Below are 14,117 nucleotides of genomic sequence, written 5' to 3'. Positions count from 1 at the left end.
TCTCAGCCCCACCTCCCCAGGAACCTCCAAAACCAAGCAACACCCTGACACCCAACCGAGCGAGAGCTGAGGGTTGGCAAAAAGGGTTGGTCTGACAGGGCAGATGTTTGCTGCCTGCTCTGTAACACACGGGTGGCATTGGCTACACTTTTTATCCCAAAACTGACAAAAGGTCTGGTCTTGAGTGGGAATATGTCTCCCGTGCTTCCATACCTTCGGCCAAGCTCAGAGTTGTCTCCTTCCCTACCCTGCATTCTCCTTGGCCACGTTGTGGTGCACAACCAAGCTTCTGCACTGGCTGTGGAGTAAGAAAGGAATCTATTAAAAAGTGTCTGTGAGGGAGTGATAATTCACCATCACAGCACGGGCTGCTGGGACCTTCCAGCCTCCTGGCTTGGCACATCAGCGTTATTGTGTTTCAGTGGCCACATCTTCTCAGGGGTGGCCACTGGGGCTGCTCTCAGTGGTGTTCCTGGGATTTACATCAGCTGCCACTGGATTGTCCCCCCCTGCACGGAGAACAAGCCGTGCTATTGAGGCCAGGCTGGGCAGCAGCTCCTGCCCGCAGCCTGGCACATCTCGACACAAGGGCAAGGGGAGAATGAGTGACTGTTTCATGAGGGTGATGCGGTGGGAGAAGAGGAAAAATATGTTAATGGAGAAAGATTTCAGCTAATTATGATAGCACAGCTTCTGCAAGGGGACCTGAAATGGACACAAACACTTCTTGGCACTCGTGAGGACTTGGAGGCTCTTTTGGGTTTTCTTTTGGCGCAGGGCAGGGCTCCCCGCTTTGAGCAGGACCTGCACTGGGAAAACCCATGATGGCCATGATGCCTCCAGGCAAAGCCGTAAAGATTTGGGATCCATCCCTGCCTCAGTCCACCTGGGATCATCAGCTCATGAGACTCCCCAGGGACCTTCTCCAAACCAAAGCAGTTGGATGCAGGAACGCAGGGGCTGAACAGCACCAATGTCCCAAGACCTGTGAGTCCCCATTTCCCTGGCTACTTTGGTGGTAGAGCATGCAGCCAGGCACCCTTTCCAGCCCCCCATGAACATCCTGGGAGACCATGGGTGCTCTCTCACACCTGTTGGGTGTGAGAGACCCGAGGCTGGGCTCTCTCAAGCTCTCTTAGCAAGGCACTGAGCACTTCACTGGGGCAGGGACGGGCATGCACAGCCCCAGCCAAGGGGGTCACGGGGTGCTGGGCTCGCTCTCACCACCTCCAGCCAAAGGATCAATTGAGTCTGCTTCAGCATGGAACAGTAATGAGGGCAGAGCAATGGGGAATGCTCAGTGTGGGGTGAAACCACAGACAGACAGAGCCAAGCTGTGAGCCTGGGTGTCCTCTGCCACCATGGCACAGATGTGCTCAGGGGAGTGCTCCCTCTGCTCCTTCCCCAGCTGTTTTTGGGGTCTGTAGAGAGATGTCTGAAGCCCTTGCTTGCCCTTAGTTTCCCAGCCCCAGCTGGGGGCTGGAAGCTGTCTCATTCCAGAGTGTTCTTCCCAGCACCCACAGTCACCGTTGGTCTATTCTTGGGTCTTCCCCCTCACTTTTATAAGACAGAAGTGGATGCCTCCCATCATGGTGTTTCCCTCTGCACGTATGCTGCTCATCCAGACCACTGGGATAACACATTATCAGTGTAATTTGATTTCACCTTCACAATGAAGGCATTCTCCTTAAATACTGAATTCTCCTTAAGTTCTCCCAACTCCTGCCCAGAGGCAGAATCCAGCCTAAATCCAGAGGTCTGTGTACCCTGTTGTTAAAACAACCAAAGTGCTGACAATTTTCCATGGTCGTCTTCACTACTAGAAAGTTTTTTTTGGGTTGAGTTTGAAAATCGCTTGCTCCAGCTCAAGTTTTTCAGTTTCTAGTTATTTTTGCATCCACAAGTCCTTGGCTGTTGGTGAAGAAGCTGTTGTTTAGCCCTGGAATGGCTCCAAATCTTTCCACTGGGTGTATTAGTTATCCTGAACTCCTAACCATAGCTGGGGTATTTTTAGCTCTGCACAGCAGTCATCAAACAAACGTTGCCACAACTTCTGCAGGACTCCCTGAGGTCCCCTGCAGCCCAGCTCCTTCTGAAGCTCCAGGCTGTGTTGTGCAGAGATGACCATGAAATCCCACCTGGGGAGCCACCCAGGACTGTGACCAAGGGCTTTGTGCCACCCCCTGAGATCCACATCCAGGCTGTGGCCAAGCACACGGACAGGCACGGCTTGTGCTTCCTTACAGGAGAGCAGGGGCTCTGCCTGGCCTTGGTGGTGCCCTCGTGGAGGTGTAGAGCTGCTTGCCCCCCCTCACTCCCACCATGGAATTCTTCTGGCTGCAGAAATGCACCAAAAATCTGGTAGGAACAAGAGCAGGGCAGCCCCTTGCTCCAGACTCGGCTGCTGCCTGCTCTGTGGATGTGATGCTGTCTCCTGGCCAGGCTGATCCTCCAAGCAGCATCACATCCACACTTGATCTTTTTGAAGACTCTGGAAGCAGCCTCCCCTTTTTCATAAGAGAAGGAATCAGTCTGTCTGGCCTCCCCCTGGCTCCCTGGTGGTTCCTCCCAGCCTGGGTGCCCTGCCAAGCCCTGCTGGTCTGGGTTTAATAAGCAGCAGCTCTGCTCCAGGGATGGAAATTAGAGGTGGATGCTGCAGCAGAGCAAAGTGCAGGGACGTGGTGGCAAGAGCTTCTGGATCCCTCCTCGTCCATGTTTCTGCCATGGCACAGCTGAGGCCTGGCCTAGAAAATGCACTGTGCACAGCTGGATTTGCTTCTGGAGCAGGGTGTACCTCCTGCATGGCCTCCTTGTTTTTCCACCTAACTCCACATGGGATTGGAAAATACCAGTGGAATATGAAATATGAACCAGGACCTGCAGGATGACCCCACGTCAGCGGGCTGGCAGCCAGAGCCCAGTGGGACAGCCCAGTTCCCAGCAGACACTAATTCCCTGTGTCTCTGCAGCTGGGCTTTGCCCTGGGTGTTTGTAAAATAACACTTTTCCAGGAGCACTCCTGGGGTTCACGCCTTAGATCTCTGTTCTGCTGTTCCCCTGTCCTGACAGCTCTGCTCTGTGAGGTGCCCCAGATGCTGGCAGGAGGAGTGCAAGTCAGGCAGTCAGCAGAAGCCAAAAGTTCAATGAGTTCATCTTTGGGTCCACCGACAGTGGAGGTGTTGTTAGAGAAGTAGATTGGTAAGGAGCTTGGAGTTCAATCAGCTGATGAAGGGTTTAAGAAGGGAACCTCTTTTTTTCCTACTTCCCATGTTGCCCACTGGCCTCATTGTGGCATCCTTCCTTCTGCCCTCGTGGCCATAACTGTGCTCCCATTCAGGTGGAACCCCATCTGAAACTGGTGGGACATTGCTCTGTGCCATCTGAAGGCATGAATAACAAATGTGGTTTGTGAATGGGGCAAGGTTAAATGTCCATGTGCTTCATCCGTTCCTCCATCCCTCACTGGAGATGTTTGAAGCAGAATTTAAACCTGTTCTCTGGGAGGATTTACTTAAACAGCTTCATCTCCACAGAGGGAGGGTTGTGAAGCCACACCACCCCTGTAGCTCAGCCAGGATGAAGGAGTGTTAAAACCATCTGATTTCAGACCCCAGATGCGTCTGCTGTGGATAAGGCTTGACACCAAAGAGATCTCCTGACCAGTAGCTTCATGCAAGCAGCTCCTGCTCTCCGTGGCACTCAAGAGTCATTAAATCAGTGTCCCTGATTATTTTCTCTGTGTGTGTGTGTGTCTTGTTTGCACATGGAAAATATTTTGCGTTCTCCTGTCAATTCTTTCCCAGAACTTTGCATTGTTTCAGCTGAGAATGATTCCTGGGAGGAGGAAAGCAGGAACAGGTGAGTGACTGGCCAAGGATGTGCTGGACAGGCTCAGACCCCATTTAGGATGGCTTGAGGTACCACGGATGTGCATCTTAGCCTGTGCCAGAAGTTAACATTCCTTCTGCCACGATGACAGGGAGAGGGATGCAGCCATGTCCTGCCTGCTGCTGGTCTCCATCCAGCACATACCACGGTCCCCCCAAACAGCCCAAAAAAATTTTGGGCTGTTTGGGGTTTTTCATGCACTGGTGGCCTGCAGGGCTGTGGACCAGCTCTCTGTAGCCTCAGCATCAGCCGAAGGTTATTCAGAAAGGGCAGCTGGTGGACTGAGTGTGGCTGGATCTGTCCAGATGTGAGCTGTGATGCTGCAGTGGAAAACTGTATCCCCATGCCAGGGCAGGCTTGTAACAGGAAAAGCCAGCCTGGGGGCAAAGCAGGAACACAAGCTAATTTGGGAACACAATGGTTATGCTAATCAAAACACCTTCCAGAGGAGAAGGGAAGGAAATTACCTAATCCTTCACTGTGCAGAGTGGTGTCCCTGTGCCCAGGCTGAAGGACCAGGGCTGTGCACAGCTTGGAAGAAAGGGCATTTCCATCTGGGCAAGGGAAAAACCCCTGGGACCTATTCCCTCCAGACCCTCTCCATCCACATTGGATGGAGGAGAGTCCTCCTCTTCCCATCCCCAAACTGGCTTTAGGTCCCGAAAAATTCAGGCTTCTCTTGAAAGTTTGGCTGGACACAAACTTACGTGACTCAGGAGCTTAGCAAGAAACTTCATCAGAATTTGGCAAATCAGCTGAGAAGGGTTGAAGCAGTTCAGGGAAGTGCAGCCTGCCTTGCTCCACTGCCAGCAGACTGGGATGGGGCAATCACTGGCTCTGTCAGGGGAACTCTTCCTGTGTCCCATGGATGATCTTAGCAGGGTTCATGCTCATTGCCTGACTCAACATCTGGAAACTGTAATCCAACTGAAAACAGCCCAGGAAGGCTCTCCTAACAAGCCAGGAACAAGCAGAGCTCCCAGCTTTGAGAAATCCTGGGCCATGGCCCCAGAGAGAGAATTTAAGTTATTTTGGGGGATGCTGGTGCTACAGAGCATGAGTAGAGGACAACAGTGCACTTTCAGCATTCAATGACAAGCCACAAAGTGCCTCTGGCTTACAAGAAACACACCTCAGCTGAAGACAGGCTTCCCTGGTTGAGGCTGTCCCACATTCCCAAGGCTCCTCTGCCTGCTGCCCCCACACCTCCAGGTAAAACCTGTGCAATGCCTTTTCTCCCTGGCTGAATCCAGGAGTCAACAGGAAGAAAGTGTGAGCCACATCCAGAGTCAGAGGTTTGGATGCACTTGGAGGGACTACAAAATACAGGCACAAGAGCCATGAAGGGAAAGCCAAGAGCTGAAGAGGTTTTTCTTCTGTCCCATGAAAAAATACACTCTGTAAGTGGCACATTTTTCTGGAGAAGAAGAACTCATTAATAGAATATGTGTTTTTCTTCTCCCTTCATCACTCCAAATTTTATGTGGGAAAAAAAGAATTAACTTGCCATTTTTTTCCCTTTGTCCTGTTTGAATCCTTCTCCAGCCCACAGACACCAAAGGGACACCCATGGAAGGATTTTGCAAAGAGCCAACAGCCCCTCTCTGTCTCTGCAGAAAAACACCTTACTTTGAATCTCCTGGGATCTGCCATATCAGCATTGAAATGTGTCAGAAGGTCTCTAAAACAAACATACCTAGGAATGGTTGTTTGCCCAGAAAAACAGGAGAAAAAGAAGTAAAAAGAAGGTAAGAAAGAAAAGGATAATTTTTTTTTTAATTGTAATTTTTAAAGCAGTTTCTTTTCCAAAAAAATGTAGCTGGAAACCTCAGGCTTGGGGTTAAATCTGTGTGTGAGGTGGCACTGAATAATGCCAAGGTAAATCCTAGCTCTGAATTAGTCTCCTTAGAGCAGAGTCGTGTACCTGCACATTGCTGTCCAAGAACATGCTGTGCTCTCTGGCTGCACACAGCACTTTGTACTCAGAATCCTGTCTGAGCAGAAAAGGGATTTTTATATCAGCAAATTAAAAAAAAAAATAAAACAACTCCTGTCCAAGTACATATGCAATTACACCCAGGTGCCAGGCTGGCATTTTGGCCAGGTGAGGAACTTGAACCTGCTGCTGAATGCCCCAAATCTTGCAGCAGCAGCACAATGTGAGGCTGGTGTTGGAGTGTCAAAACCTGGTGTTTGGGACTTGGGGAAGGTCTCAGGGTGTGCAGGGGGGAGCTGCAAGTTGTGGGAGGAATTCAAAGTCCAGTTTCAGGTTTGCCAGAGGTGTCTGCTGTCCCTCCACCGTGACACAGGAGACTGGTGTTGAATTGACACTCCAGGGTGGTTGCTTGTGCCACCCCTTTGCTTGGCTCACTTATTCCTCACGTTTTGAGCTCCCTGGATACGCCTGCACCACCTCACACACCAGTGACTCCAGCCTGGCCTGACACCTCACTGCTATCCCCTTGTTTTTCAGGTGTGGGGGAACCAAACCTGCCCTGGAGGGGAAGGCACATCCATCCCCAGCCACTCACACCTGGGCTCTGCTCTCCCAGCATGGCCCTGAGCCCTGGAAAACCTTCAGCTCACATTCAAAGAGGACTTTTGGCCAGCAGTCGCCTTGGCAAGGGGCAGTGTTATTCGGTGTTTGACAAGGGCCTTAAAAGTAAAACTGGAGCAAAGGAGGCCGAATGGGAAAGCTGGGAATCAGGTCACCATGACTCTGGTCAGTTGGAAGTGCTCTGACACAGCAGAGCTGGGCTGTGGACAATGGCCTTTGGCATGCTCATTCCTCCTGGGAGCTGAGCATGGATCCCTCCCAGGCAGCAGAGCTGCTTCCCATTTCCACTGCCAGGGGCAGAGCCTCTTGTAAATCTCTTCATACAGCCTAATTAACCTCTGAGAATGGCTTATAAAGAACAACATGTTGTAAAATCCAAACATTTAGTTGTGCCATAAGTGCCAAGATGATCTTTTAAAGCCCCTGCAGTAAATAACACATTTTGGGGTCTCTCTGACATTGCAGCACATGCTCAAAACTTATCAGAAGGCAGGGAGTTACACTTCTCAGACTTTTTCTCTGCTGTCCTGGTTATACACACACATGTATATTTATACTGCAAGCTGTACTTTGGCTCTGTGTACTCAAGAGAAATACAATGTAAAGCTTGTCTGCATTGCTGCCTCCACTCCTATTTATATTTTAAAGACCTGTTTTGACTCCTGGATGAGATGCATTCTCCTAAAAGTGTAACATTTCCATCAATGCCTAAAAAATCAAGAGCAGGTACTTGCCAGACTGCCCTAGTTCAAGTGGGAAAGCAAGTCAGAGAGACTTTTTCCAGTACCCAGGTCTGTAGGTATTACTGAGGGCACTGATCATCAAAGCCTTGCTCAACCACCAGCACCTCTGCTGCTGGGTGGAAGGTTGGTGTTTCCAGTGATGCCTCTCCATCCAAGGAGAGGGATCCACAGGCTCCACAGCGGCTCAGACCTATCCCTGCACCAGCCTCTGCTCTCCAAACTGCCCCCTCACTTCAGGTTCCTCTGTTTTTAAATGTCAGGCCACGTTCTTCTGTTCTTCAGAAGGTGCTGAACACCTACAGCCAGGGGTTTCACTAGAAAATTTTCCTCCTTTAAAATAGCCAACCAGAACATTTGATTTACCCATGCTCATTTATTCATTGAAAGTATTGATGAGGCTACATTTGTTAATTCAGCCAGTTGAATGTTGTGCCCTCCTCATGTGACCAAACAAATAAAGAGGGAATAAACTCAGAGCAAACATCTATTCCAGGGAGCTCGTGTCTTTGTGAAAGGCTGTCAGAGGCTCAAAAAGAAAGGAAAAATATTAACAATGCTGCCTGATGCTGCTGAACCTTCTCCAACTGCACCAAATAATTTGCAAGGGGCAAGTCCACGGTGAATCTCGTGAAGTTTTAAGACTGATCTGGGGCCAGCTGGAGAAGGGGACACCCAGGAACGTGCACAGCCCACTCTGGGAGAGCGACGCCGCTCCTGCACCAGCAGCTGCCGGGAACAAAACGTTTTTGCAATCGGCCAGCGGGAGTTAAAGAAGAAAGCAGCCTGGCAGTAAATATACTTAGCAAATTCAAACAGTGAAAGAGTTCCAGGAAACTGAGATAACCCTGCAGGCACAAAGATCCTGATCCAAAGCCCACGGAAGTTGGTGGAAAAGAAAATCCTGTTAGCTTTTCGATGAAGCACAAAGAAAGTGAAATAAGAGGTCTGGTCCAAATGAGTCTGTAATTCTTCCCAATGAAACAGCCACCCAAATCTCACACACCTTCCCTGGCAGCTGCTCTCTTGCAGCTTGGCCCCCACAATGGGAATTTCTACTCATGTATGTACCGACACATACATTTTTTACTTACAGACTGCTCCTGCTCCCCTGGCAGCTCTCAGGTGTCTGCGACCTTGTCACCAAACTGAGAAGTTGGTGTTTCTCCTTGAGCTTCCTGTAGTTACAGGGGTATTTAAAGATTTCCAAAGGCAGGAAAAAAGCCCCTGAGCAGCCCCAAAATCAGCACATTTCCATGTAACCCCAGAGTGCTAAAACCAGGGTGTGGGATCCATGGGTCAGTCAGTGGGGACCAGCATCCCACAGCACAGAGGGGACACCTGAGGAGCAGCCAGAGAGATGCCAGGTTGAAGAAGACACACTTTGCACAAGGGTGCAAAACGCTGGCTGAAGTAGGATCCTTGTTTTGGCTGCTCAGCAGGCAGCGGACCTGGCTGAGCACTTTATTTTAAAATAAAATGTGGGGGTTTTACTTTGCTCCTTTTAACTGCAATTGCCTGGAATAAAAATTAGCAGTTACACAGTGCCTGCTCCAGAGACCACTGACATCAACAGCAAATTGTTCCTGCCTTCAGTGGGCTTTGAATCAGATCCTAAAAATGCAGCCCAGCCCATCCACATCTGCAATACCACAGGCAGAAATGAGTTCAAGCATCCTAGCAATCCAGGGAGGCGGGGGGAAGAAACCCCCAAGGTGACATCTAGGAAAGGAAATGTGCCACAAGCCAGCAGCTGCCTTGGAGCTCTGAAGGGGGATCAGGAGAATGGGAGGGGATTGCTTGGCTGGGCCAAGTTAGAAAGACAATTGCCCTCTTAATACCAGCATTACCCAGCTCCAGCCTGGCCACTCAGTTTCTCCATGCTGACAAGTTTTACTGTCCCTGGGCTGTCAGGGCAATGCTAAGCAATGGTTTTCCAACAGAAAGACCCTTGTCAAAGAAGAAAGTGTCTTCCTGAGAGCTATATGTTTGTATGAGAAAATACAGATTTTTAAGCATCTCCTTCCTCCTCTGGATTTATAGCATTAAAATTAATCAGAGAAAAGATAAGACTGCTGGGGTTTTAATTACAGTCTTTATCAAAGAACAGCTTTTATGACACTGGAAAGGAAATCAAGTTGAGACTTTGGAATACTTTTCCTGGAAACAAAAACTTTTTTTTTTGTGTGTGATTTCTTAAGTCCATTAAAACCAAAGCTAGAGCTGCATCTGCTGTGCATTTCCCCTTTTTTAACATTTTATCCCCCTGAGCCCTTTCAAACAGATTTTTCAGAGTGATAGAGTTTTCTGAAAGGACTCAAGAAGAGCTCCTACAAAGCCTTCCTTTCCAAGCAGAGAGGCAGCTGCCTTGGGAGGGCATCCAGTGTGGCACAGCTTGGCTACCACAAGGCCAGCGTGTGATCAAGGACAAAAGCTAAGCCTGCTTCAAGGCAGAAGTGCCTCAGGTTTTCCATGACTGCCAGAGGCTCTCTGGAGGTCAGGTCCCCAGGGAATGAGGCAGGCAGTGGTTTGCAACCCACGAGCTTCCCACCCATCATGCTTTCACCTCATAGCAGAGCCAGTCTCGCCCTGCTCACTCATATTCCCCCATCATGGAAAGCATCCCTTGGCTGGCAGCAGGGAAGGCCCTGGCAGATGCCCTGCCCTGGCTGTGGTAGCTACTCCTGGCTGCTGATGTGAAGAGGATGTGAGCTACAGCTCATCCAAGGGGACAAGCCCTGCTGCAAGCTCACCTGCCTCCTTCCCACTGTTTTTCCCCCACCAAGTTCACCCCTCACCAAACCAGAGGCAGCAGATCAGGTCTTATTGCTCTGGCCATGTCTGCCGTGTTTCATGTTCCTGGTCACTCTCCATCAGCACACAGGGATATCAGTAAGGCTGCTGTTTGTCACCCACCTCAGCCCTGACCCAGACCATGTGCCTGCCAGAACTTCTCTGAAGGCAAAGGGTCCCATCCCTGAAGGAGATTACTACAATTCCTTGCCAGAAGAGCTGACCATGGCATCTCCTCCAGCTTTCCAGGCTCACATTTTCCATTGTAACCACCCCAGAGGCAGCTCACATTTAACAGATGTTCAGCTTTGATGCTGCCTTTGTGAGGTCCTGGGCTCCCTCTTGCTTTTTGAGCACATTCCTGCCTGAACACAAAGGTTTCCAGCTGCTTGCAGCCTCTCAGGGAGCCACACCAGTAGGTGCTAAAAATCCTTGGGCCAGACCACCTGCAGCTGCATCTCTGCCTCTCTATAAGCTGATGTGCTTCTGCTCATCCACCAGATCACTGAGGAGGGCCTGGTCTGCTCTGTTTTCTTACAGTTATTTCCTCTTTCCCATAGGATTTTGAAGCATCAGGAGTTTGTTTGTTTGTTTGTTTGTTTTTTCTCTCTAGACAAAATGCTTTCCCCCATCCTTGGGCAGCTCAACACCTAAGACTAATCCCTTTACAGAAGTCTTGTGGGTTAAATTATGTGGTGTCTGTTCTGATTGTCATTACTAATATTGGATTATTATTGCCCTTAATATGTCCCTATGGAGATTCCCATCCCCTGGGGCTCTCTGCTGAACTCATGTGCTCACAATTTCCTTCTGGTAAAATCAGGACAGTGATGTAAAAACGATCTGAGAGAAACACCCTTTCCTCCTTGCCAGCTAACCAAGAGGAGTTGGCAATAAAGACCAGTTACAGCTGCTCCCCAGTGCTCCATTTCATTTGTGTTTCCAGCACGTGGAAGGAGACTTTTGGTGGCACAGATGTATTTTGAAAGGCTGAACTTACAGCCCAGCAAGCAGGCACTGTTCAGAGTTTAAAAAGAAATATCAGGAGTGTACAAAAGGGAGGGATTTTATATACTCCTGAAATATCAGGAGTGTACAAAAGGGAGGGACTGACTGAGGTCAAGCTGCAGCACAGAGCTCTAGATGGGGAATAGGAGAAGAAGAAGAAGCAGCTGTATTTTCAAATACAGAAATCAGTCATCTGTGGACTTCACATTGCTGTGTTAAATTACATTATTTAAGCTGTTGTCTGAGACCAATCACATCCAAAGCTCCTGTTGCAGGTTTTCCTCATTCATGTCCAGCCTGAGCCCAGCTGTTCATGCAGATACACCAGGAAACACTGCAGAGCATTGCTGCCCCTTTCTCTGACAAATTCCTATGTTAAAAATAAATCCTGGGGAAAGGAAGCACCCTCTGGCCTTGGGAAGGGTGTGTGTATGAAAGCAGCACCTCAACAGCAGAGCATAAAACCAGCTGAATTCTCATCAGCTCTGCCAAAAGCCTTGACCACCAGAAATGTGTTAGCATGTTGCTGGTAATTCCCAGCTGGCACATAAAGCAAGAGCCTTCACATAACCACACAGCCAGCCCAAATCCTGGCCTCTGACCATATCACTGACAGCTCAGTGATAGCAATTTGCCTTTCTGGAAAGAGGAAACAGGAGCTGACACAAGGACTGCATCACTGCTGGTGGCTGCAGCCATCAGCAGCTGCAGAGCTCATTCCCTTTCTCTGCCTCAGAGGAGCATGCACAGCCAGGCTGGCCAAGAAAGGCAGGACCAAGCTCAGATAAGCCTGTGAGCAAGCAGGTTACTAAATCAGCAAGGCCACCCTGCAGAAGAACTGTGGCACCCTGCCCAGGAACAAGAGCATGTCAGGCTGGGGAAGGGAGTCCTGGGGAAGAAGAGAGGTCTGGGATAAGGGGAAGCTTCCTCAGAAACACAGAAAGAGATATTATCAGGAAATAGTCCAGTCAGCAGTGCAGCATTTAGGCAGTGAAAAGCACAGAAATGATGCTGCCCAAATAGCCATAAGCTGGGAGTGTTGCCATAATGAACAAGAATTGCGGGTTACACTTGATGAACTCCAAAGGAAACAAACTCATTCCCACTGAGACTCAGCCCCCATGAGAAGCCAGTGCTGAGAAAAGCCTGTCCTGTACCTCACCACAGCCTGTGCAGAGTGGGGCCACATCCCTGAGGTGTGGAAGCCTCAAACTCCCCTTCTGTAGCACAGAAATGTGTCTGAAGGGCAGCCACCTTTCAGGGAAAGGGACCTTTACTGTGACAGCTCCTCCCCAGTCACCCCAAATCCTCCCTGAGGGGCAAGCAAGATGTTTGAAGGGAACAGAGGTGTTCACATCAAGACATTCGTGCTTTTCTTTCACTGGAATGGCAAAGATGACTTTGCCTTCAGTAAGGAGAGTCCAGTCTCTGCTTGCTTGCAGAAAGGGGATGTCCCCAGCAGGGATCAACCACTGCTCCCCACTGGTGCTCAGTGACAGCCACTCCTGCAGCTGGCAGCGGGGATGGCCAAGCCTGGATCATGCAGAGGATTCCCCGGAACCTCCTCTCCTCAAAACAAATCTTCTGAAAGGAAAGAGTGCTGGTTGTCCCCAGGAGAGGGGTGGGCAAGGAGCTCTTCCATCCTGCCCTGCTCTTGGCCCATACTGGAAGTCCAAGTGGCTGCCAGCAAACCTGCAGCCAAAATCATGCCCATGATGGGAAATTCTGAAGGTCACAGATGCAAACAAATATTTGCTGAGTTGATAAAATGCAGCCTTGACCAATGCATGCCCAGCATCAGGAGGGACCCCCCTGTGCCACGGCTGCGTGTGAATGCCCTCCAGCAAACCACCCACGCTGTGTTTGAGCTGCCCTGCTCTGTGCACACCGCTTGCTTTGTTAATGTTTAGACTTCCCCCAGAAGGCCTGTCTGGGCTCAACGAGCAGGAATCAGCAGCATGAATTACCAGGAGACAAAGTGGCCCCAAATGCTGCTATTGTCTCTGCTATTCTCTAGGTGGAGGAGCCACTTTCCTCCTGGCCTTGTCTAGGTGACCTTTCCCTTCTTAGCTCTCCCTCTTCTGGGATCATCTGACCCACATTTCACCCACTCTGGCCACCCAAAACCCACCTGGCCACCTTCTTTCCAGCCCTTCTTCTGAGCCTGGCCAGCCACAGCCCAGCTCCTGAAAGAATCTGAAGGGCACTGAGGGGGAAAAGGCATCAGCCCCACTGTGATGAATCTGCCACGCTGGTGCAGGTGTGACTTTGCCCTCAGGATGCAGGAGACTGCTCACAGATGCATGAGGGTCCAGAGCATTTGTGGGTTATACTTGAATCACTGCTGCTGTAAAACATGGATTGTGTCCCTGTAAAGTCGTACAGGATGCCAGGAAACCTGATTTTGACATGCTCAGTAACCTGTAACCTCAGTCTCTCCTTGTACCCAGCTCTCTGCCTCTCTCCATCTTTGCTTTGTCTCTTCCCTCCCTTTTCTCCTTTCTCCATTTCAGTGGCATTTCTTTCAGCCCAGCTCCAAGAACAACCAGCAGCCTTGGATCCTGATGCAGGGGTATCCACACTTTGGGTGTGCTTTTTGCCTTTTGCCCCCTCAGGACCTGCAAAATGGGGAAAGTTTCCTCCCCTCTAAATTTTGTTGTGGGAAGCCTACAAATTGTCTGTCACAGTGTTCTCACATGAGGGAAACCTCCTTCATGACATGAAGAAGAAGAAGAAAGCATTTTCCTGAAAGAAGAGGCTTGGTGGGATGGAGTTTGTATCTTGTTTCCTGACTCTGAAAATTTAGGTGAACCCAAGTGTGGATGTGCTTCAAGCAACTGCTTGCTCTGCTGGGAGTTTTGTGGAAAGCTAGGAAAGGAAAGTTTTAGGGTAGCTTTTCTCCCCGTTCCTTGTAAATTTTCATATACAAAAATAAGCCTGGCCATCCCCCAGGCCCTGCACCCAAATTTCCTGCCCCCTCACAGTGTGGAGACAATGAGACCCACCAGCTTCCACCAGCTCCCCACCCAGCACCTCAGCACAGCTCATCCAACCACAGCACAAACTCAGGGCTCTGCTGTCCTGAGGGAAATCCAGTTTAAAAGGAATTAAGAGGATGCTACAGCATTTTT

The 14,117-nt window shown here is 49.8% G+C and overlaps 1 long non-coding RNA gene across 1 annotated transcript; it reads left to right on the top strand.

Moving 5' to 3' along the window:
• Positions 1 to 2,291: 2,291 nt before the first annotated feature.
• On the top strand, positions 2,292 to 9,340 carry LOC135297552 (uncharacterized). The gene is made up of 3 exons (XR_010359506.1): positions 2,292 to 5,288; positions 5,434 to 5,636; positions 6,362 to 9,340. It is a non-coding gene; the product is annotated as an uncharacterized LOC135297552 (long non-coding RNA).
• The last annotated feature ends 4,777 nt before the right edge of the window (positions 9,341 to 14,117 follow it).

The sequence above is a fragment of the Passer domesticus genome, chromosome 3 (assembly GCF_036417665.1).
Source record: "Passer domesticus isolate bPasDom1 chromosome 3, bPasDom1.hap1, whole genome shotgun sequence".
Lineage (NCBI taxonomy): Eukaryota > Metazoa > Chordata > Aves > Passeriformes > Passeridae > Passer > Passer domesticus.
Note: the sequence above shows the minus strand (reverse complement) of the source record. Positions and strands in the feature narration are given on the sequence as shown.